General features: G+C 44.4%; 1 long non-coding RNA gene and 1 pseudogene across 1 annotated transcript; both read left to right on the forward strand.

Annotated features, from left to right (window-relative positions):
• Positions 1 to 5,393: 5,393 nt before the first annotated feature.
• LOC136457298 (uncharacterized) lies at positions 5,394 to 11,055 on the forward strand (annotated as a pseudogene).
• A 9,378-nt stretch (positions 11,056 to 20,433) lies between these two features.
• LOC136459032 (uncharacterized) lies at positions 20,434 to 22,999 on the forward strand. Its single transcript, XR_010760128.1, has 3 exons — positions 20,434 to 21,083; positions 22,125 to 22,248; positions 22,745 to 22,999. It is a non-coding gene; the product is annotated as an uncharacterized lncRNA (long non-coding RNA).
• The last annotated feature ends 1,209 nt before the right edge of the window (positions 23,000 to 24,208 follow it).

A 24,208-nucleotide genomic window follows, 5' to 3' on the forward strand; every position in this document is an offset into this window, starting at 1 on the left:
TGCACATTGATCACTTTCCTGATGCTTAAGTCTATGCAGGTTAGGACCCCTGAGATGGTTGTAGAGTACAAAGGTGCCACCACTGAGTTTCTAGCTTATAACATGGCACTAGAAGGATCAGGACATAGCACACCACAAGCTCCCACTCAGCCTCGCTGTCGTCCAGATGTTCCAGAGTTAGTAGCTCAGCAGGACAAGATTGTCAGAGGCATAGCCGTTACTGAGGAGGAGCAGCTTGAGGCACATCAGGAGGTGACCGAGTCTAGTGATAGTTCGGATGACGACTACCAGCCGATTCCTTAGATGCCTCCACGCAGATACGATGCAGAGGCCGACAGTTCTAGCTCAGCTCCACCTGCACCATAGACGGACCCCGCTTTGATTGCTATTCTTGAGCAGATGCAGTAGGATCAGGCACGATAGGCTCAGGAGATAGCTACAAACTTTGCATAGTTTTCAGGCTCGTTAGGACGAGTTCCAGCGATAGCAGCAGTAGTAGATGCATCAGTAGTAGTTACTCATGCAGCAGTAGCTTATGGGATTTATGCAGCATGTAGTAACAGCACTTGGGGCTCCACTACCACAGCCTTCACTCCAGCTTGCTCAGCCTACCACCACTTCAATGACTCTAGCAGTACAGCCTAGTGGGCTTTAGAGTCAGAGACAGCCTCCAGCTCCGTTTGCTTCTCCCACAGTTCAGGTGTACCAATGGTTGTCCTCACCAGTGGTAGCCCCGTAGTTCACACCATATCATACGGGCTTCTCACCAAATCAGTCATCCTCGCTATTTGTGCCTAACATGTTAGTCTCTAGGAGTCTTAGAGCATCCTTCAGCGAGTTGACAGGCATGCCTACACTGCCACATATGCATACCACCAGTCCTTCTACAGCAGCCCCTGTCGCCGTGACTACTCAGAGGCTCCCTTTGTCTGTCGCCTCTTCAGATCCTACTGATAGACGTACCGGCAGCATCATAGGCCGCACCTGCCCTAGCTCAGACCCTAGACCGCTTCAGCAACACTTCCAGCCATAGAGGGTTAGTCAGTACAGAGCTCAGGGTCAGATGATGATGGCACCCTAGTTTCATCTTGCTCCTCGTACCTCAGCGCCCTGACTCATCCTGCTATAGCCCCACTGACCTGACCCTTAGGTTTTGGTGTTTGACGCCAAAGGGGGAGAGGGTTCGAGTATGTAGACTCAGGGGGAGCGACTTTTAGGGGGAGCTAGTTATCTATTATTAGCATATTATATACATTTGGAGTTCTATGTGTGTGATACATTATGCATCCATGTTTACTATTATATCTATGTGATGTGATATCTATGTGATTGTGATTTATGACATGTGTGCTCTCTACTTTGAATTCCTTTATGTCATATCACTTGTGTAATGCTCATTTGCCTTTGCTTCCAGCATTTATACTTCCGATGCAAATGAGCTTTACTACTTGTACTCATGCTTATTTCATATCTTTTGAGTACATCGTGTTGGCTTGGGTCATATAAGCTTGCCTAACACTTTTGTTCTTATCGACAAAAGCTTATATGAACCAAGCCCGTCAAAAACCTCACTCTTTCACATACTCGAGGTGGTATTGTCATCAATCACCAAAAAGGGGGAGATTGAAAGCATCTAGGCCCCCTGTTGGGTTTCGGTGATTAATGACAATACAAGATTACTATGACTAACGTGTGTTTTGCAGAGGCAATTAAGTTAGGTCATGGTAATGGAGATCAATTGGACAATCAAGGTTGTCATGCCCCTACGATGGAAATCAGTTTCGATTTTCAAAGGATGGACGACAAGGTTAATGATGACTAGTTCTAAGTGTCGATTGGAGTTGGAGTGACACTTAGAGTAGTTTAGGACTTTGTTTTTCCTTTGGCCGTACTATTAAGGGGGGTATGGATGGGTAGCTTGACCTAGGTGAGTCTAGTGAGTTAGGGGTGATGCACACTTGTTAAAACTAGCACTAGGTAGCTCCACAACAGCCCTATAATCCTATGGAGCAAACTTCATTCACATATGTTCGAGAGTTGGAAGTGAATGGAGGGTCAAATGCTGACCGGACACTGGCTTCGGTGCAACCGGACGCTGGTCGTAGGGTCCAGTCAGTTCATTTGATCAAGAGATTGCGTTCGGTGCGACCAGACGCTGAAAGTGATCGGACGCTGAGAGGTAGCGTCCGGTCGACTCCAGTAAGGTTCCAGAGAAGGAAATCTGCGACCGGACACGTCTGGTCAATACTGATCGGACCCTGAGGATCCAGCGTCTGGTCAAGTACAGTAAGCATCCAGTGATGGTTTAATGCGATCGAACATGTCCGGTCAGTGGTGATCGGACCCTGCCAACGTCCGGTCAACACTTAAACACTTGTGTGTAGGTTGAACTGACCGGAGCGTCCGGTCAACCTGCAGAAGCTCATAACAGTTCGTTTTTTAGGCTGCCGTATAAATAGAAGGCTCCACTCAGTGTGTGGAGTGACTTTTGCTCATTCCAACAGCTGAGAAACACATTTGTGAGTGCCAAGAAGAGTAAGGTCCTAGTGAGGTGATTGAGATTTGAGAATTCAAGAGAGTAGCCTCATTAGTGAATTAAGAGTAGCAAAGTATGCATCCACCATTCTCATTAGGCTTCGCATGGTCAAGTGAGAGTTCATGCTTATTACTCTTGGTGATCGCCGTCACCTAGATGGCTTGGTGGTGATTGGGAGCTTGGTGATCACCCGACGGAGCTTGTGGGTGACCCAACTCAAGTTGTGAGCGGTTTTGGGTGATTCGCCGCGACGGAGTGTCGAAGAATCAACCCGTAGAGAGCACTTGATCCTTGCGCGGATCAAGGGGGAGCTACACCCTTGCACGGGTGCTCCAACGAGGACTAGTGGGGAGTGGCGACTCTCCGATACCTCGCCAAAACATCGCCACGTTCCTCTATCTCTATTTACTTTGAGCATTTACTTTGAGCAATTCAATACTTGTCGTTACATTCATAGAATTGCCATGCTAGAGTAAGTTTGGAACATAGGTTGCAAGTCCATTGTGCGTTAGATTAATAGAAACACTTTTCTAGGTACAAGGGGTTAATTAGGCTAACCGTAGGATTTAATTATTGTAAGAAAATTTAGAATTAGCCCAATTCACCCCTCTCTCTTGGGCATCTTGATCCTTTCAGGCGCCCGTGCGCGCATGGCCGCCACGCACAGGGCACACATCACCCTTTGGAGCATTTCCTCGAGCACATGGTGGGCAACGATGTGGCTGGTGTGGGAAGCGTTTTTGGGCCAGTTATGGGCCGAATTGGACCTTGGTTCCAAAAGCAAAGTTGAAGCCCACCTGATGATCCATAAAACTCATTAAAGATGCCTAGCCATTAGAGCAATAGATTAGTGGATAATTAGCGCCCAACATGATAATGTCAGCACGTTGACAACGATGAACAAAAATCCAAATTGATGGTCAAAACAAAGTCAAACCGGTGCCATCTTTTTGTATGCTCTTCTCCAATACATATAGTCCAACTTTTATATTTGGCTCAACTTGAGTTGCTTAACAAAAACATGAGAACGTGAAATGCCAACCATCATCAACATTGTAATCTCAGACTAAACCAAAATTTCAAGGTCCCAAAACAACACTGGGTTTAGTTTTTAGGCCTCAGTTTGACTAAGTTAGGGACCCAACTAGCTCATAATCCTTAAACAAAGTTTGTTGTGCACAACTTGCTCTACAATTTTGGTTAAAGGATCATGGACAAGTTCAGCTTAGTTTGCAAGATACAAAGCTCGAAAGTAGGGTATACGAAACTAAAAACTGAATTCAGTTAAGTGCTGAATTCAAGAAACTTTTGCTGTTTTTGCAATAACTTTTGAAAGTCCAAACGTGCTCCAAAAGTGATGAGACTTATTTTGTCGTTTCCTCCACACAGTCTAATTCAACTCATATTAAGGAATCTAGTTGAGTTACCATATGAATTTAGAAGAAAAATGTCACAATATGTCAACTCGCTGTTGTCAATCAGGGACAAATATTTCTGTGGCCAAAACAACACTGCATCCAAACTCGGGACCACTATATGAGACACTTAGAAGTTGAATTAGGGCTTGGTCTGAAAATAAAGTTTGTATCACTCCACTTAAACTTCAACTTTTATTAAAAGTCAAACTTCATAACTTGTTTCCACACTATTATTTGACCTTGGTCAAAGCAGCATCACGATAAACCTTAAATTAGAGTTTTAGACCGATTAAGGCATTTTTTTGGCATTGGCTCAACACGAACCCTTCATGACTTTTGTGGTAGAATTAAATTAGAGTCATTTGGGCAAGGTAGCAAGGTTTGGTCGACATCCATGTTCCCATTCACCTGATAAAGCAATTCAAGAAAGAGTATAACTTATCATTTTATGTGACTTCTTGATTCCAAACTTCTTAAAACTTTTCCACTGGTCAAGATGGATGCATGTTGATGTAATGTTCATGAAACAAGCATGTTTAACATTACTCATGCCTAACCTTAACCAGGGTCCACATGTAAGCAAAGGTGTGTTGTCCAAGTTCAGGTTGGGACTCAATTTCATAGATTAGACCTAAACACCTTCATCATCACTTCAAAATTATGAACTAGAGATCATAATCATTGCTTGATATATCCTACTTATGTCCAATTTCACTGCTTAACTCATGACTAACACCCATGGTGTTACAAGAATTCTACCTATAGTCTGGGTTTATACCACAAACCGGGACTACATGTCTCGGGCTATATTCTCCTTCTTCCTCCCCCAGCCTAAGCCATTTCAAGCTCTTTGCCTGCTCTCTATTCTTGCCCGTGGAAGGAGTTCATGCTTGCGGGATTAGTGAAGACTTTATTTCTCCATCCATTCTTCGATTCTAAAGGTTACCAACTTCATCATCCCATGTTTCATCACTAGCATGGCTCATTTTGTGGTCTAGAAATAGAGAAATTTGTGGTTTTTTGATTGAGAATGATGGTGGATTTTTTTATTTATATACCATTTGAGCTCGAAATCACTTGATAGTTTGAATATGAAGATGAAGGAAGCTTATAGTAGTTCATCAAAACTAGTATGCACCTTTCATTACCTCATTTCATGGTCTAGAAATAGAGAATTTTTTTGTTTTCTAGATTGAGAATAATGGTGGATATTTTTTATTTATATGCCATTTGAGCTCAAAATCACTTGATAGTTTGCATATGTAGATGAAGGAATCTTATAGTATCTCATCAAAACTAGTATGCACCTTTCATTACCTCATTTCATGGTTTAGGAATAGAGAAATATAAGTTTTTTTAGTATATAGCCCATTTAATTTCATGGTTCACAAAATGAGAAACTTATAGTAGTTGATGAAAATGAGTATAGAGAGTCATAGATGACGACTGCTTCTGGATCCCCAGCCTCGCATGGGGTCCCTAAGCGACTGAGGCCGGACCTCCCTCTCATTGCGTGCGGCAAGTGTGGGCAGAAGACTATGTTGGAGTACAGGGTAAAGGAGAAGTCTCCAAACCAAGGGTGCATCTTCTACATGTGTCCAGATCGTAATGTGAGTTATTTTTTTGTCATGGTTTGTAGCCATTTTTTGTGAAGATTTTGATTAAAGTTCTTGATTTGGTGTTGTAATTTCAGTGGGATGGCACTGGATCATGTGATGGTTGGCACTGGGAGGAAAAGTATGTTGAGCACATCAAAAAATCTCTTTCAAAGGTGACTAAGGCGACTGATGAGAGTGCACCTTTGTATGATGAGGCAGTGAACCAGCAGAAGAATGATCTGTCTGTTTTAGTTGGAATGGGTCACAAAATCCTTATTCTGCTAAAGTGCATTGTAGGTTTAGTTTGTTTAGTGCTATTTAGGATTGTCTACATTGTATCAAGGCTTTAATAAATTAATGTTCAAGAGTGAAACAGTTGTGTGGTATAGGATATTAATTAATCATGTTGATTGATGGATATTTTGGATCTTTTAATTAACTACTAACCATGCATGTTGTATAATATGGGTTATTACAAGTTTTTGATGTGGTGTACGTCATGTAATGCAGATGAACCAGCAATGGATGTACAACATGGACCGCTTCTCCCTAGAGTTCGTTAGGGGCGTGCATGAATTCATAAATGTGGGCAAGGCAAACACGTGGAATGGTTTCATGTGCTGCCCATGTGTTCTATGTAAGAATAAGAAGGATTATTCTTGCTCAAGGATCCTTCATGAACACCTATTTATGTCGGGTTTCATGCCAAACTATATTTGTTGGACTAAGCATGGAGAAAGAGGTGCTATAATGGAAGAAGATGAAGAACAAGAAGAAGAAGGGAATGATGACAACATTATTATTCATGGTTTTGTTGAATACGATGCCTTTGATGATACTGCAATGGGGGAAGATGAAGAAGAGGTAGCGGTAGGAGATGAGCCCACTGATGATCTTGGTCAAGCCATCCATGATGCATAAAGAGAATGCAAAAGTGAAAAGGAGAAGATCAAGTTCGAGCGCATGCTAGAGGATCATAAGAAATTGTTATACCCGACTTGTGAAGAGGGGCAAAAAAAGTTGGGTACCATACTTGAATTGCTGCAATGGAAGGCAAAGAATGGTGTATCCGATAAGGGATTTGGGGAGTAACTGACTATCGCAAAGAAGATGCTTTCGAAGGCAAACGAATTGCCCACCACTACATACGTAGCAAAATAGGTCATCTGCCCTCTAGGATTAGAAATCCAGAAGATATATGCATGTCCTAATGACTACATCCTCTACCGTGGTGAGTACAATAATTTGGATGCATGCCTAGTATGCCATGCATCATGGTATAAGATCAGGCGAGATGACCCTGGTGATGTCGAGGGCGATGGTGAACGTCCTAGGAAGAGAATCCCTGCCAAGGTGATGTGGTATGCTCCTATAATACCACGCTTGAAATGTTTGTTCAGAAACAAAGAGCATGCAAAGTTGTTGCGATGGCACAAAGAAGACCGTAAGGTAGACGATATGTTGAGACAATCCGCTAATGGGTCCCAGTGGAGGGCAATCGACAGAAAATTCCCAAAGTTTGCAGATGACGCAAGAAACTTAAGGTTTGCTTTAAGTACGAATGGCATGAATCCTTTCGTGGAGCAGAGCAGCAATCATAGAACTTGGCCTGTTACTCTATGTATCTACAACCTTCCTCCATGGCTGTGCATGAAACAGAATTTCATTATGATGCTAGTGCTCATCCAAGGCCCGAAGCAACCTAGAAACAACATTGATGTATACCTGAGGCCATTAGTTGAGGGACTTCTACTTTTGTGGAGCAGCACAGGCATACGTGTGTGGGATGAGTACAAACATGAACACTTTGACCTATGAGCATTGTTGTTCGTAACAATCAATGATTAGCCTGCTCTTAGTAATCTTTCAGGACAGTCAAACAAGGGATATAATGCATGCACACACTATTTTCATGACATGGAAGGTATATTTTTGAAAAAATGTCGAAATGTTGTGTACATGGGTCATCGTTGATTTCTTCCATTGAGTCATGCCCTAAGAAAGAGAGGCAAATATTTTAAAGGTAAGGCAGAGCGCCAAACAAAGCCTGACAACCGTAGTGGTGAGGATGTATTCAATATGGAAGGATGTACAAGTAGTCTTTGGGAAGGGACCTGGAAGCCAACCTGTTCCGAATGATGCTAACAGACATGCACCCATGTGGAAGAAGAAGTCTATATTTTTAGAGCTACCCTACTGCCAAGTCCTAGAGGTCCGCAACGCGATCGACGTGATGCATGTTGGCGGTCACTAACAATTAAATTCGACCACCAATTAAAGTCCAAAACAGGAGAAATAAACAATCTTTTGACACATATGCCTTTACTATTAACGTAGTTCCACTTGTATTAGAGAAATCATGTTTTATAGGACAAGTATTTGAATGCAAGTGGAAAACCAAGCAAAAGGCTCAATCAGGGAAAGTGTAAAGTAGATTCGCGCAACGAAATATCAAAGGAGAGGAAAGCCCACCTAAATGCCAAATCTAGGCTGAGCACCGATGTGGCAATGGCCGAGGCCCACCCAGGAACCGACCACGCGATGATGGTCGCGAGGCGGCCCCACCAGGGTGTGGGCGCACCAGGGGTGTGGCCGTACCCCCGTGGCTGCCTCCTGGGCCCAGCTTCCACCGACGGATGCATGGCGGCATGCTGAGGTGGTTTTGGCTAGTTTTCTATTTTACCTACACCAAATCGACCTCTAGCCACTATAAGAAGAGGGGTGGAGCTCTCCTTCAACATACACCAACATTTGGAGCCTTTACTTCACTACCACCTCTTGTACTTTTTCTTTTAGTAGTAGTCTTGTGAGCTAGGCAAGAGCTACCTTGGAGAGCTTGGCTCCTTGGAAGAAGAGCAACTTTGGTATGAATACTATGAAGAGTTCTTCCATAGTCTTGTTCTTATATTATCAATATAGCAATGCATATGAACTAGACTATAGTTCTCATGTTATAATCATGATATATGAACTAGCATATAGTTTGTGTGTTATGATCTTGACATGTAGAACTTTATGCTTAATCATGCATATAACTTATATGAGTAGAATTAGAGCTAAGTTGAGGTGGCGGTTCATCATGCCTTCAGGTGCGCCCAAGTCCTTTACTTGTCGATCCATAGGGTCGGGGACCCGGGGGGATTTGGGTAGTTTCTATATACGCAAGCATGGTGCTTGGGTATGGAGAGACGGGTGAATACATTTCCTACTCTCCGGTTGAGGGGTAGGCGACAGGTGGTGATAGCCCTGTCTGTCCCTTGTAGTCTCCCATGTTCGGGTAGGGTGTAGGAGTCCAAAATGTCACATGAGGTTGCTAGCAAACCAGTACTCGGTGGCCTCCCGACCTATCTTACACCTAGTTCTAGCTCTAACCATGTAATTTGTATGATCATCAACTGTTCTTTTTGCATGGCTATACTAGATCATGCCTGCTCCACTTAGGAACACTCTTTTATTCTTTGTTTTCCTTTTATCTTTAAGGTTGGCCCAGATGTGTGTCCACTATCCTTCAATTACTGTTTTTACCCCTGTCATGAACTATGGTCCACTAATGCAAGTATGTAATCTTGTTCATATTCATGCTAGACTCTTTACACCTTGCCCTCCTTTGGGAAAATATAAATAACGATACCCTGAATACTTCCGGGTGAAATGCTACAATGATAGATCCGTGCACTTAGGGATATTTTCTGTAATCGTTAAGAACTATATTAATTGGTGTTTCTTGGTGGCATTGCTAAGGTTTACTCAATCTTAGTGATGGTGCTAAGAAATACCAACATGCATTTCTAGCACCGTTGCCAATGATGGACTTAAAACCTCCACACTTGGTGATTGCGCTAAGAAATGCCAACAATGCACCTGACGAAGAATCTTTGAGTGAACCTGCTAGGCTTCATGGATATGTATGGAAAGTCTAAGGACACACTGGAAGCTAAGACAGGACCTGCAATGTATGAAAGAACAAGAGAACCTACATCTAGAGAAGGTAGATGATGGACGCCAGTACTTAAGTCCTGCCAGCTACACTCTTAGCAAAGAAGAGAAGGAAAGCATGTTTGAATGCATAAATAGCATCAAGGTCACATCTGGCTTCTCCTCGAATGTAAAGGGGATAATAAATGCGGCAAAGAAGAAATTCCTAAACTTAAAGTCTCATGACTGCCACGTGCTTATGACGCATTTGCTTTCGGATGCATTGAGAGGGATTCTACCTCCAAATGTACGATTAGCCACCGTGAAACAATGTGCATTCCTCAATGCAATTTCTCAGAACACAATCAATCTAGCGCATCTAGCAAAGCTACAGAATGACATGGTCCAATGTCTTGTCAGCTTTGAGTTGGTGTTCCCGCCATCCTTCTTTAATATTATGACACACCTCCTAGTTCACTTGATCAAAGAGATTAGTATTCTCATTCTAGTATTCCTACACAACATGTTCACCTTTGAGAGGTTCATGGGAATCCTAAAGAAATATGTTCATAACTATGCTCGGCTAGAAGGAAGCATCACCAAGGGCTACAGAACAGAGGAGATCATTGAGTTCTGCGTTGATTTTATTCCTGACCTTGACCCGATTGGTGTTCCTAAATCACAGCATGAGGGGAGACTAAGTGCAAAGGGAACACTAGGGAAGAAAGCATATATTGGCAAGAAGGACGATTATTTCCGTAAAGCACACTACACAGTTCTGCAAAACTCCTCCTTGGTGGATCCATATATCGTGGTACACAAGGACATTATACGATCAGAATTCTCGGGGAGGACTAAAGCCTGGATTATGCGTTGGCACATGGAAACTTTCAGCGGTTGGTTGCGAAAACGATGTCAGGGTGATGAGAGTCTGGATGAGCAACTATACTTGTTGTCTAGGGAACCATCTTGGCATATCCTGGCATTCAAAGGATACGAGATAAATGGCAATACATTTTACATGATAGCCCAAGATAAAAGGAACACCAACCAAAATAGTGGTGTCCGCATAGATGCCACAGACCCAAATGGGAATAAAGAAATATATTATGGCCGCACAGAGGAGATATGGGAACTAGACTATGGACCTTATTTTAAGGTCCCTTTGTTTCGGTGCCAATGGGTGAGGGTGACCGAAGGTGGGGTAACAGTTGACCATCAGTATAGAATGACAACAATGGATCTCAACAATCTTGGATACAGAGACGAACCATTTATCGTAGCCAAGGATGTGAATTAGGTGTTCTATGTGGAGGACATGTCCACCAAACCGAAGAAAGGAAAAAACAAGAACATCTCAGACAATGAGCCAAAGTGCCACATAGTTCTTTTAGGGAAAAGAAACATTGTAAGAATCAAGGACAGGTCTAACATGTCAGAAGATTATGAAAAGAATGACAGAATTTCGCCCTTCATAGTGAACAGTGACCCAAGCGTCCTGTTAAATGATGAGGACACTCCATGGTTACGACGCGATCATAACCAAGGGACATACGTCAAGAAGAAGTTCGTTGCTGTTCCCACTTGATATGGTGATGTATTAGATCAATTATGTAATAATTATGACTTCAGATTTTTTCTGTCGTGTTTTTCATATTTTCTACGGTTTAAATAAATTTTCTGCTTGACGTTGGATTTCCTGTGGAGAATGTGCCATGAAATAACAAATGATCAACATTCAAAAGCAATAGTTTTAATTATTTTAATTAAGAAGTACATTTTTATATAGTGAAAATTGTGATTATTATTTATAAATATTTATACGGTAAAACAATGAGTTTAGTTTACAGATTTTTCTTGTGTACAATAATGCAAAACCAGAAAGTTTTTTTGTAATTTTTTACTAATATTTTATTTACTAGGCAATTAACAACTCTCTGCATATTTATATAAAAGAAATATATAAAAAGGAAAAAACTTCTGGAAACTGACGGGAAGCCAAACTGCAACCCACCTTTACTCCTGGGTGGTTGAAGATGGGCTGCGTTTTTGCGGCCCACCAAAATCTCCTTTACTCTCGGGGCATGGCTGCACCCGGGACTAAAGGTCAGACCTTTAGTCCCGGTACTAACCATCACCCGGGACTAAATGACCTTTAGTCTCGGGCCGTGACTTCACCCGGGACTAAAGGTTCCCCCTATATATCGCCTCCTCTCTTCTCCCCTCCATCATCTCGTCTTCTTCGCCCGAGAGTCACTGCGCCACCACCGCTCCTCATCGCCTCCACGCGCGTGCACCTCCTCGCCGTCTTCGCCGGTGGCCCGGCTCGTGCCTCTCCTGTCCATGTGCGGCGCCCAGATCCAGATCCGCTGTCGTCGTCCTCGCCCTCGTCCAGATCTGATCTAGATCCGCCGCCCTCGTCATCGTCGTCCTTGCAACCGTCGTCGATCCTCGTCTTCGTCATTGCTGGCCCTAGGTGCCTGCCTCCATCACCGCCCCATCACGCGCGCACTTCGTCACCGGCTCCACGCGCACGGGCACGCCTCGTCTCTCGTCCCTCCGGCGGCCCACGCGCGCGCCTCGCCGCTCGTCCCTCGTCCTCGCCGAAGCGGCTCGTCCTCGTCATCACCTCCATCACCGCCTCTTCACGCGCGCGCTCTTCGTCCCCAGCTCCACGCGCACGCACGCCTCGTCGTGCGCTCGTCGTCCCCCTCGCCGGAGCGCGTCGTCCTCATCTGCATCATCTCCTCCGACGATCCAGCACCTCCTCGTCTTCGTGCTGTCCTCGCTCGTCAACCCGCCGACCGGCCTCGCCTCTCGTCACCCTGCGCCAGCCTCGCCACCGTCGTCCGCGCGCCTCGTACATCGCGGCATCCTCTCTTCCTCGTCCGGAGTGGGTGAGTATATAATGTATATATGTGTGTGATATAATGATGATCATGTTGTACATGTGTGTGAGTGATGATCAGTAAACTGTGTGTGATGAGAGTGAGTGAGTGAGTGTGTGTGATGTGCATATTATTTTTTCGGCATAGAAAAAATAGATAGAAATATTGTAGTGTACTATAATATATATATAGAAAAATTGTAGAAAATTAAACAATACAGTTGTAGAAAATAATATTGAAGAAATATATTTAAATCTTTATAGTTAAAAGGATTGATTTTATTAGTGCTATGAATTTTTTGGTGTATATATATATATATATATATATATGAATTTTGATATATTGACATTAGTACCGAAAAATACTCCCGAGATGCCGCCTGACTATTCGCCCATCAGTCCATCACTATCCGATCGCCCCCTAGCTGCGCCCTGCGGGCCTGCGGCCCGGCGGCGCCTGCCCTGCCAACGACAATGTACGGTGGCCGGGCCGGCGGCGGATCGGCATCGCTCACGCTCCGAAATAAAGTTTCAAAGAATGACAAACCCGCGTGGGCCGGCGCGGATCCAAAAACCTTCACCCTTGCACAGGGCCGGGCAGAGGCCTGAGCCTGACGCGCCGGGCGGCCGGGCGCTCCCCCTCCATGGCTCCATGCATGGCAGAGCGACCTGTGCTGGCCTGTTGGCTTCACGTCCCGCGCGGCGCCAATACTGCGCCGTGGCACGGTGTGGCCACGGGACCCCCTCCTTCGTCGCCCTCAGATCGCCCCGTCGCCACCTCCTCCTGCCGAATTGTCGCGGCCCTAGCTCGTGCCGGAACACGAGAGCCGCCTGTCGATCGATCATCGACCTGGCACGCAGCCGATCGAGGCCCTTTGGAGTTTGGACGCACGCGCGTGGCGTCTTCCTCGTCCCCCCCGCGCGCGCGCGCCCGGCCGAGGCTCGCTGCGGCCGCATGCGTGACAGGCGCGTGACGCGTGACATGAGGCAGATTTGTTCGGTGGGGACTGGGGAAGTGCTACGTTCAGGGGTGGTGGGTGGTGAGTGGTAACGAACGGCTCATGGTCAGGAAACGCTACGCGGGCCGAACACTGCGCGAGGACGATGAGGCTGCCCAGCAGCAGCTGGCTAGCGCGGCCTTGGTGGGTCGGGACCCAACTGCCCGTACGGCGGGACAGTTTGGAGCGCAGCAAAAAGGATTGTGAAAAAGGCCGCGCTAGCAAAACGAAGCCATAACGACAACCGTGAACACGACGCTTAATTTGTGATGCATCAGACAAAGTGTGCCGCTATCTCGATCGATCGGCTCAGCACGGTTGCAAGTCTTTGGGCAACTAGTTCCAGCCTGATCAAAGTTGTGCTCCGTAGTGCTTAGCACGTGTACTGCACGTAGTATTTGCCGTCGAAGTAGGATTTTTTTTTCTTGTTTTTAGCTAAAGCAAGAAGTTTTCTCATTAATAAGGAGTAGAGAAAATGTCTCAAGTCAAGGTCTGAGTACCGAGTGCTCCAGCGCTGCTGTAGTATAAGCCCCATGCACTAGCCATTGCTTCACTACACAAAAATGATTTCAGGAGACAGCCAAATTGATTAACGAAGGGGGTATAAATTCGACGTGTCTCAAAAAATACAAATGTACTTCTATGCCTCTTCGGATCCTTTTGCAGACACTTTCATTTCCTCTTTTATGCACATGCATGTATTATTCAACCTCTAGCACTTGCGTTGCTGCTGCCTTTGATTAGGTGTCATGTTTGCATACATCGCGCTATTCCTTGCGCAAGGAGAGCCATGACTTGCTCTTTAGTTAACTCCCTCTTATATATATTACAGGGAACATCACAATTGTTTATAACCTCATTTGAATCATGGTATGTTCATTGGGCGTGATTGGTTGCATGAACTAGGCCGTCATATGGCCCATCCCGCATCCTTTGGTGCATTTTCGCCTGTGTTTGGTTGCCCTACTCGTACATTTCTCCTGCTTCCTCTCGTGCAGATGCCCTCCTCCATCCCGGATGGCATCGTCTTCTCGATCCCCACTTCCCTCTCGGTGCAGGCTCTCTCGGTGCTTGGCGGGAATCTTTTCGGAGAGCGCGGGAGATGAGGCCATCCTAGCGATAAAGCACGCGCGGGGGGGGGGGGGGGGGGGGGGGCGCGGCTAGGGTTACCGCCCTCACTCTTCGCCTCTCCTTCCGCATAGCTCTGGTGCGAACTCCCCCTAGCTCCACCTCGACCTCGGTAGCCCTACCGAGGTGACCACCGTCGACGGATTTCTCTCGGTCCTCCGACGCTTCGACGGTATATGCCACCTGCGCTCTTCCCCTCCTCCTTCTTCAATGTCGATTTTGTTGATTTGTTTGTGGATTTTGCTTGCAATGCCAAGAAATTAGGGTTCTTGGTTTGACATCCTCAGATCTGTGCGATGCTATACCTGATTTACCTGTTCCTAGCTCAGATCTGTACATAATGCTTTGTATTTGGTGTATACCTCATGTTTTGTGTAGATCTTGTACATGTTGATGCATATTTTGTTGTACACAATAAGCAAAGTGCCTAGAGGTCAGTGATGTTGATTGTGTAATAGTATACGCTGGAGGAGCACCCTTTGGTGTGGCAGCCACGTCTTTCATAGTTTATTTTGTCTGATTTTTTGCTTGCTAAGCAGTACACACCCATGCTGCATGCTCCCTTTCTAATGTTGCCCTCCATCCTATTGGTAGACATGGCCTTTGAAGCTAGGCACAGGGCTACCGCTGCTGTGGTTGTTGCAGTGGCTGCTTAGTTTTTCATGTGGTTTAGGAGAAGAGTTGAAGATTCGCGCTCAGTCACCTATGGCCCCATGGCTGAGAGGGACAAACAGAGGATGAACAACCTTAGATACATCTATGAATCTGATGATGTGCACTGTATCAACCTTCTTAGAATAAAGAGGGCCTCTTTTTTCCAACTTTGTGACCTGTTCCGTAGTAGAGAGCTTGTCACTGACAGCATACATGCATTTGTTGAAGAACAAGTAGCCATGTTCTAACATGTTGTTGGTCACAATGAGAGGTTTAGGGTGGTTGACCTCACCTTCAGGAGGTCCATGGAGACAATTAGTAGGTTCTTCCAGAAGGTGTTATATGTGGTAGGAGAGCTGAGGAATGAATTGATTGTCCCTCCTGCTACCAATGTCCATCCTAGGATCCTTGGGAGCAGAAGGTGGTACCCCTATTTCAAGGTTGGTATCCATAACTTGTCATACATTGGTCTCATTCATTATCAGTTTAGTGTCAATGTTCACTTACACTTATGTTTTGTTGATTTAGGACTGCATAGGAGCAATTGATGGTACTCATGTCTTAGCTAGAGTGCCTGTGAAGATACAAGTTGCCTTTAGAGGCAGGAAGCACACCATCACACAAAATGTGTTGGCAGCCGTGGACTTTGACCTCAGATTCACCTATGTGCTTCCTAGTTGGGAGGGATCTACATATGATGCTTTTATCTTGTCTGATGCTCTTGAAAGAGCTGATGGCCTTAGAGTGCCACCAGGTGTCATCCAAACCACAAAAAACCATTGACACTTTGCTTAATCCTAAATGAAACTACTAAAACATATCCCTATCTGCTAATTTCTAGGAAAATTCTATCTTATCGATGTTGGATATACAGTGAGGCCTGGTTTCTTGCCACCATTTCATGCCACAAGGTACCATTTGAGGGAGTTTGGTTCAAACCGACCTCAAAATCAAAGAGAGCTTTTTAATCTAAGGCATTAGTTTTTTAGAGTAACAGTTGAGAGGGCTTTTGGGGCTCTAAAGAATAGATTCAGAATATTGGACAACAAGCCTTTCCACCCATACAAGACCCAAGTTAAGCTTGTTCTTGCCTATTGTATTCTTCACAATTAGATCCTCAGGCATGGGCAGGACGAGCATGTACCTGTTGAATCCACATGGACTCCTAACATCAATGACAATGCCTCATAGCCAGACCATGTCCCTGACAATGGTACCTGGGCACAACAGAGGGAGGCATGGTTGCACAGATGTGGCAAAACAGGGGGAATTCTAGGGTGTAGTGGCATGGTGTGTGTACTGTTTAGTAGTATTGATGGAACTTGTATTTTAACTAAGACCTATGGCACTTTGCAATGATGTAGTACCTATTCCTTTTCTGCCTATTTGATCTATTGAACTTGTATTTTATATCATGCAATTTGTTTTCCTTACGTATTTGTTTGTTCAATGTTATGCTGGTTGTGGATAGAAAATGGACAATATGCTTGACCAGGTTGTTAACATTGGTGGTGAGTACAATGTGGTGGAATAGGGTGGGGTAGTTGCTGATGATGGCAATCCAGCAGCCCCTCAGCCCAATGGCCCTATGCACTGGACTCCTGTCCAGTCTGGGTTCATGCTAAGGAGGTTCCATGATTTGGTGGGGCAGGGGGTCAAAACTGAGAAAGGATTCAAGGAGGTACATGTTAGGCAGGTTGCATGCATAGTCTCTAAGTTTGCTGGGGTCAATGTGAGCACCCAGCAGATTTACAATCACCTGAGAAAGTGGAGGCAAAGGTGGGTTAAGATTGTTAGGCTCAAGGATTTGAGTGGTGCTCTATGGGATGAGGACCACCATATGATAGTACTTGATGATAAACACCTGCTTGGCCACACCAAGGTTAGAAACTATTTGGATAACACCTCAGCTATCCCTTTTCTTTTGCTCCCCTATGTCTAATAGTTATATCTGTTTCACTAACTAGGACCATCCTGCTGATGCTAAGTTTTTGAACACACCAATAGAGAACTATGTTCAGATGGAGGCCATCTTTGGTGGTAACCAGGCCACATGCAGGTATGCAATGGGCTCAAATGAGCCTCTAGGTACTCCAACTGACATTGGCCAAGGTGATATTGATGTCGTTGAGGACATCACTGACTTAGGTGGCACAGATGTTGATTTTAGAAAGGGAACTCTTTCTGGTATGGAAGGCTCTAAGGGTTCTGATGCCAAGGGCCAGGAGGAAAGGGGTGGCAAGAGAAGGAAGCTTGCTCGAGAGGAAATAGACCTCATGAATGGAATGATCAAGGTTGTGGAGTCTGTAGGAGATGCCCTAAAGACTCCATAGCACAATGAGGTGCATCAAGACCTTTATGACTGTGTTATGGACTGCCCTAGGTACTCATAGGAGGCACTCATGTTTGCCCTGGTTTACCTGCTGAAGAACAAGGCTGATGGACTTTGCTTTGTTTAGATGACAGAGGCTCATAGGATCCTGTGGCTTAGGATCTACCTGAGCACAACCTACTTTGCTTAGATGCATATGAGTTGGCCTCTCCACTTTTGCATATAGCCATGCTAACTGTCTTAAGCTGTAGGAAGTATTTTGATGTGTAGCACTGACCTCATCTGATGCTACAAAGAACTATTTGCCACCTGACCAAGGCTGCACCTAGTTTTGTATAGCATAGGAGCCATGGTGATGGATGTGAGGTTGTGTTGATCTGTGTGGTGTAGACATTAACAATGGGTGATGGATTGTCACTTAGTTGATCTAAGCCCTAAAATACCTTGGATTGTCACTTAGTTGATCTGAGACATTTCAGATGATGTTATTATTCTTGTTATTCTTATTGTTTTAGTTCCTATTTGGCCGATGATGCAAACTATAGCAATCTGAGGTGGCTATGGGTATTCTTCATGTTGCTGCTTTATTGTCTTCTTGTGTTTTCTCATGTCTGTCATCAAACTATGCGATACGTCCATTCCTAAACAACTGTTGTAGGCATGCCTACCGGATGGCTGGGATGGACATGTCGCATGCTTCCATGGCAGCCATGAACTTGCCTCAGTAATTTGTGTTCTTATTTGACACCTGGAATGATTGCAGTTAGCTTACAAGATGATCATAAGTTAGTTTGCAGTTAGCTGAGGCCTGTATTTTTTGTGCCTATGATGTCAACCATTTTTTTTACTGAGGCTAATATAATTGTGAGATCCTTTTCATGCCTATGAAGATAACAGTGTCAGTTTGAGTAATGGATTATGCACACTGATGACCTTGGACTTGTGATGTACTGGAGCATTGTTTCTTCTATCTTCTACTTATGCTTCTCATGGCTGTCATCAAACCATGTGAGACATCCATGCCCAAGCAACAACTGGGCGGTTGTGATGATCTGATGGTTGGGCTGGATGTCTCACATGGTTTTATGCCTGTCATGATCTTGGTTTTCTACTATCTATTTGAGGTTTGTTGATGTCTATGTTTCTTAAACTCCAAGTTCAAGGTCAAATGAAAAGGCAATTAAATCTAAGGCACATCGATTGAACTAACCCTCATCTTATCAACATCTTATACTTGCTTTTATGTGTTTTTAAGGGGCACATGGCTTGGTATGTTGTGTATCGTGGCAAGGTTCCTGGGGTATATGCAACCTGGGCTAGATGCAATGCCCAGATAACTAGTTATAAAAACAACAACTACAAGAGCTTCCCTAACAAAGAAGAGGTAGAAGCATCATACTTGGAGTTCATGGGTTGTGAAGATGACAAAGTTTTTGTCAAGCCTCCACCAAAGGTGGTTAGGAACACACCGGTGTTATTTGTTGTGGCTGTGGTGCAGTCTTTTTTTTGCTGGTGCTCCTGTGGTTCGTTCTTGCTCGTTGCTACACACTACAAGAAACCTGTTAATCTGTGACGAATTTTCTGTGACGTTTACAGAAAATGTCATAGATTTGCAAATGATCCATTCGGGCTCCAATTTGGGCCACGTTTCAGTGACGATATGTAAATTTTCATCATAGATTTGCAAATGGCCCATCCAGGCTCAAATTCGGGCCCGATTCTTGTGATGAACCTCGGTAACCGTCATAGATTGAAAATGAAAATCATCACGGATTTGATGTCGTACTCAACCATAATTTTGACAAAAAAAAACATCGCATACTATAAAGAAAATAAGATGCATTATTTTAAAAAAACGTGAGTGTTGTGCTAGGTATAGAAAAAGAAAAAAAAATATGGTGCCAAAAAGAGCCCAAAAAAATGGTGCGTGTGTGATTGAAAAAAAAAACTTCCCGCCTCCGCGTGGCATGCATGCGATTGGAAAAAAAACTTCCCGCCTCCGCGTGGCATGCATGCGATTGGGAAAGAAAAGTGGTGATGAAAAAAGACTCAGGCATTGAACCTGGTCTTAGAGTTAAAGCCCTGCAAGCCATACCACTGCGCTACTGCTCCACTTTTTTAAAATATGCGTGATCAGGTTTTGTAAAGGGCTCGTGTGGGGCGCTGCATCAGCAGGCCGGAAAGCGGCCCAGCTGCGGCAGGCGAGCAGGCCACAGCGGAGCAGCCGAAAAAAAGAAGGATAAGTGTTCCACACAGGGTTCGAACCTGGGTCTCCCAGTTAACCAAGGTTGACGTGCACCACTGAGCTATTGCCTCGTTTTGGTTATGTGATAATGAGAAAATTGATATGTAGTTATATTTGAACATCTAGATTGGAACACTCCAATTTTTGCAAAATCCTATGAAACTTTTATGTCAAGCTTATGCGTCAATAAATTGATTCTATGTCAATTTTCAGAATTTTTGGAGAAGTTAGATATTATTACCATTATTTTATAATAAGGTTGCAAGTAAAAGTTTGAATTATCCCTAGCAAAAATTTGAACAGATCATCTATTTTCAATATATGGGCTAGAATTGAACATACAAGCCTAAATATAATTTTTGTGCATTTTTTGAATCTTATTGGAGGTACACATAGTTCAACTTGGAATTACTTTCAATAAACCTGCAAAAAATCATTTAAAGTATTGAAAATAGTATATGAGTTAGAAATTTATTGAAACTTCTACAAGGCAACGCATATGTAGTCTATTGCATATAAAAATATATATTGGTGCATATTATATAATTATTTTTGTGTGTTATTTCACAATGGTGTAATAAAATGAAAAAAGAAAAAGAAACACATTAAGTGAACCGGCCCATTTTGGCCCAAATGGCCCAACTTCGTCGCGCCTCATCTGAACCGTCCATCCCAGATGGACAGCTGCGCACCTTCCTTGGGGGATCAAAACCCTCGAGCCGGCTCCCCCCGAACCCTACCTCTCATTCGCAGCCACTCCTCTCTTCTCCCCTCTCCTGCGTCGCCCCCTGCCCCCGCCACCGCCGCCCACAGCCCTCGCCGCCCCTGCCCCCCGGCCACCTCCCGACGCCGTCGGGAAGCCGCGCCTCCACGTCTCCGCCGCCGTCCCCCCACCGAGTCCCCGTCGGACACCGTGTGGTGTGGGTGCCAGCGCTCTCGATCTGCGGCTCCTCTCCCGCGCGATGGAGAGGCTGCGGCCGCTGCTTGTCTAGGGGCCGACGATGATGCAGCTGAGGCCGGAGGACGCCATGGAGGAGGTGGAGGCCGAGGCGGCGCCCAAGGCGGCAGTGGGGCCGAAGCTAGGGTTCTGAAGGTCTTCGTCTCCCCATCCGTCCTCCGCGAGGCCAGGAGGATCATCCAGGAGTCTGATTTGAGCTCACACAATCCCTCTCCTTATCCTTATCCTTTGATTCGATTGCGTTCCATTCGCTTTCTGATCTGCTTGTTTGGGTTTCACAGCTGTGGAAGCAGGGGAGGGACAACGCGACGATCTGGAGTTGTTCGCCCTCACGTATGGCGCCATCGTGCGACAGCTACTCACGGATTTGGAGGAGGTCCGTCAATAAGCATCTAATTATGGTACTGATCAGATGTATGTGCCTCTCCTTTTCTTACTTGCCCTTCCTTTTCTCGGTTAATTTGAAGAACTTTGGGTGGATGATGTAGCCAGTGAGATATTATGGTAGTGTGGATGCTTCTATGGATGATGCCCTCAACATGTTCGATGAAATGGGCACAAGGTATACATTTTTCGTTTGGGATTGCAGTTATAGTACTGTGTACCTTGTGTTTCCATTTGGATTGTGCTTGTGTCTCTTGAGTTGTTTTACAGATTGTAGCAAATCTGGGTAGGGCCAGTGTGGTTGATCTTGGTGCCCTTGTTCATCATCGCTGCGCTTGGAGTTGTCCTTATGTTCTTGGTCTTATACCTGAGTGAGGCTAGGGCGTCCTTATGTTCTTGGTATTATACCTGAGTTGTACAATTATTTGAAACTTATTTTATATAGTGTGATTGTTGGAATAGATGCACCCATTATAGATTGCTCTCAAGCTTCAAACAGTCCTATATAATTTCTTACAATAATATTTTTTTCTCGCATGTCAAACTGTTTTAGTTAATGTCTAATGAATTGTACCAATGTGGACCTGCTATTTTTCCTGCCTAAATTTCATGATATAAATGGTATGATTTGATACGTATTTCCTGGCTATAGGCTGAGCAGACTAATTGCCTGACAAGGTTAATATTTTTTTTCCTTCCAACACTTGATTTGCTTGGAAATCGCATTTACCTAGAAGTATTGCTTGCTTTAGGCAATGCAGTTTCTGTCCTAATTGTATTCGCCCCCCCAAAGCTATCGCTCTACTAGCGTAGTACTATGTTAACTGGCTATAATTTTTTTTAGTTTTGTCCATGATAAGTATAGCATACAATTGGGTCATAAGCATTCTTGTTATTCCTTCAAGGTGATCAGTGTTATGGGTTGTGATTAAACCAAGGTTTAGTGACCTAACTGCCCACTCTTGTAAGCTTCTTGTCAGCTGGTTGCATCTGGGGGCTGGTGATATTTTCAGAGTTATCTTTTCATGTACTTTGCTTTTATAAATAAATAATACTTCACCATTGATGCAGGTGAACCTGCGGCCTGAAAAAGTGATGTCAATACGGTAGTTCGAGTGGAAGGGATTCCTTTCTTTTGGGTCACAGTTATGCTTGGGCATTTCACTGAGATTCAGTACATGTTGTAGCTTTGCAGGTATGTTTAGATACTGACTCTAGCCATATGTCCGAGTGATTTGTTGCTCACTATCACTGTACTCTAGCTGATGAATCAGCATGGTAGGTTGGGCATATTAAGAAATATGAACAACTGGATGGAGGCCAAAATAGAGCCATGTAAGGCTACTAATTTTTGATGTTCTGTTTTCTGTTAATTCAAAACCAGAGTTACAAATCGAACTCAAATTGACTCACCTTATTTATTGAAAGAACAAAGATTCTCTCCTGTTTCATGACTACATGCTAGCAAAGAATTGAAGGCAGCTGTGCTAACCACCTAGTTACAACTTATTCACTGTTCTGGATACCCACTAGATGTACAAACTGGTACCTCTAGATCCCTGGGAACATCTGGAGATTTTGCCCCTTGAACACTATTTAGACAACCAGCAAACATAGTTCCAAACTGTTGCATAGTCAGTAGGTTGTTACTCTTAATTCAGTTCAGCTCTGACGATTATATTTTTGTGCAGGGCTGGTGAGCTGTCCCCAGATGAGATTGAGCGCCTCATGACCATGGTTGCCAACCCCCGCCAGTTCAAGGTCCCTGCTGAAACGAACAGAGCCTTAATCTGTTTTCCCGAGATTCTTTGTAGACTAAGAATATACCTGAGATTATGTTTGCTGTTGTATCTGATTTGAATGTAAACCTAAGATACATTTATTTTGGTTGATGGGTTGATATAATTTGGTATGTATTCTGGGCTGTAATGATCATTGTGATATATTGGCTGAGAAATTAGATTGAATTTTGTGGGCTCAATTTTTAATAGGCATGTTTAGTGGGTTTTGATCTGATTCAGTGGGCTGAAAAATGGCCCATGTTAGTGGCCCAGTTCAAAATGGGCCCATTAACAAATGGGTCGCAAATGGGCCCACGTCATCCGACATGTCATCGTCCACGTCACCAGCCATGTCATCATCCATATCGACGTCACCACCCCGTCATCAACCATATCCACGTCACCAGCCAAGATGGTCGCCACGTGGCAACCATCCGTGACGTTTATTTTCGTCACAAAACATTGGGTCTGGGCTGGGTTGCACGGGCCTGAGGGTGGTTTGTGATAGTTTAAAAACGTCATAGATTGTGCTGATCTGTGACGATAACGAAGAAAACATCACCTGAGTTAATCTGTGACGCTCAATACATGACGTTATCTGAAATCGTCACAGACGCTGCTTTATGACGGGTTTTCAGCAATCTGTGACAGATTTGGTTCGTCACAGATTAACAGGTTTCTTGTAGTGACAACTGCCTGTGATGTTCAAAATATGCCGTGCAAACTTGTAATGACAATGACCTTGTGAGGTACTATGACCCTAATGTTGTTAACTATCATATGTCAGGACTGTTGTATGGTTCAAATTTGTCATTAGATGCTCCAAGGTCATTGTCGATGAAAAGGCACAATGAACTGAGGCAAACAAATCCTCTGTCTTGCTTGTTTTACTAAGAAGTGTGGTAACCTCACCAAAACCAGATCTTGGTGCCTAGACCTGTTGCCGTGTGGCAAACCAAACAGAGCTAGGGGCACAACTTCATACCACTTAACGCTCCATGCTGGGAACCAAACGAGAAGGAAGTCATCCAGTACGCAAGCCTCAAGTGCAACCAAACACAGGAGGGTGAACGGTGTCAGCTAGGCTAGGAAGAGCCTGGATGGGGCCTTCATCCCGGATAACCGAGCTCAGAGCAACCAATCACGCCCATTGTGATTGCAGTTGATCTATTATTGTTGAAGTTGTCACCTACGTACGTGTAGTTGAGTTGGAATTAAAATTCTTAAACAATATAGCAAAATAACACATAAATATAGGCTTTTCTTGACTATTATCGCATCATACCTACCTTGCAAAACCTCAAAATGTCAATTCCATGTTGGTGGTTATGCCTATCCTGGCTCATTCCACGTGTGAGTGGGGCCATAAGCCGA

This window comes from Miscanthus floridulus, chromosome 6, assembly GCF_019320115.1.
Source record: "Miscanthus floridulus cultivar M001 chromosome 6, ASM1932011v1, whole genome shotgun sequence".
Taxonomy (NCBI): Eukaryota; Viridiplantae; Streptophyta; class Magnoliopsida; order Poales; family Poaceae; genus Miscanthus; species Miscanthus floridulus.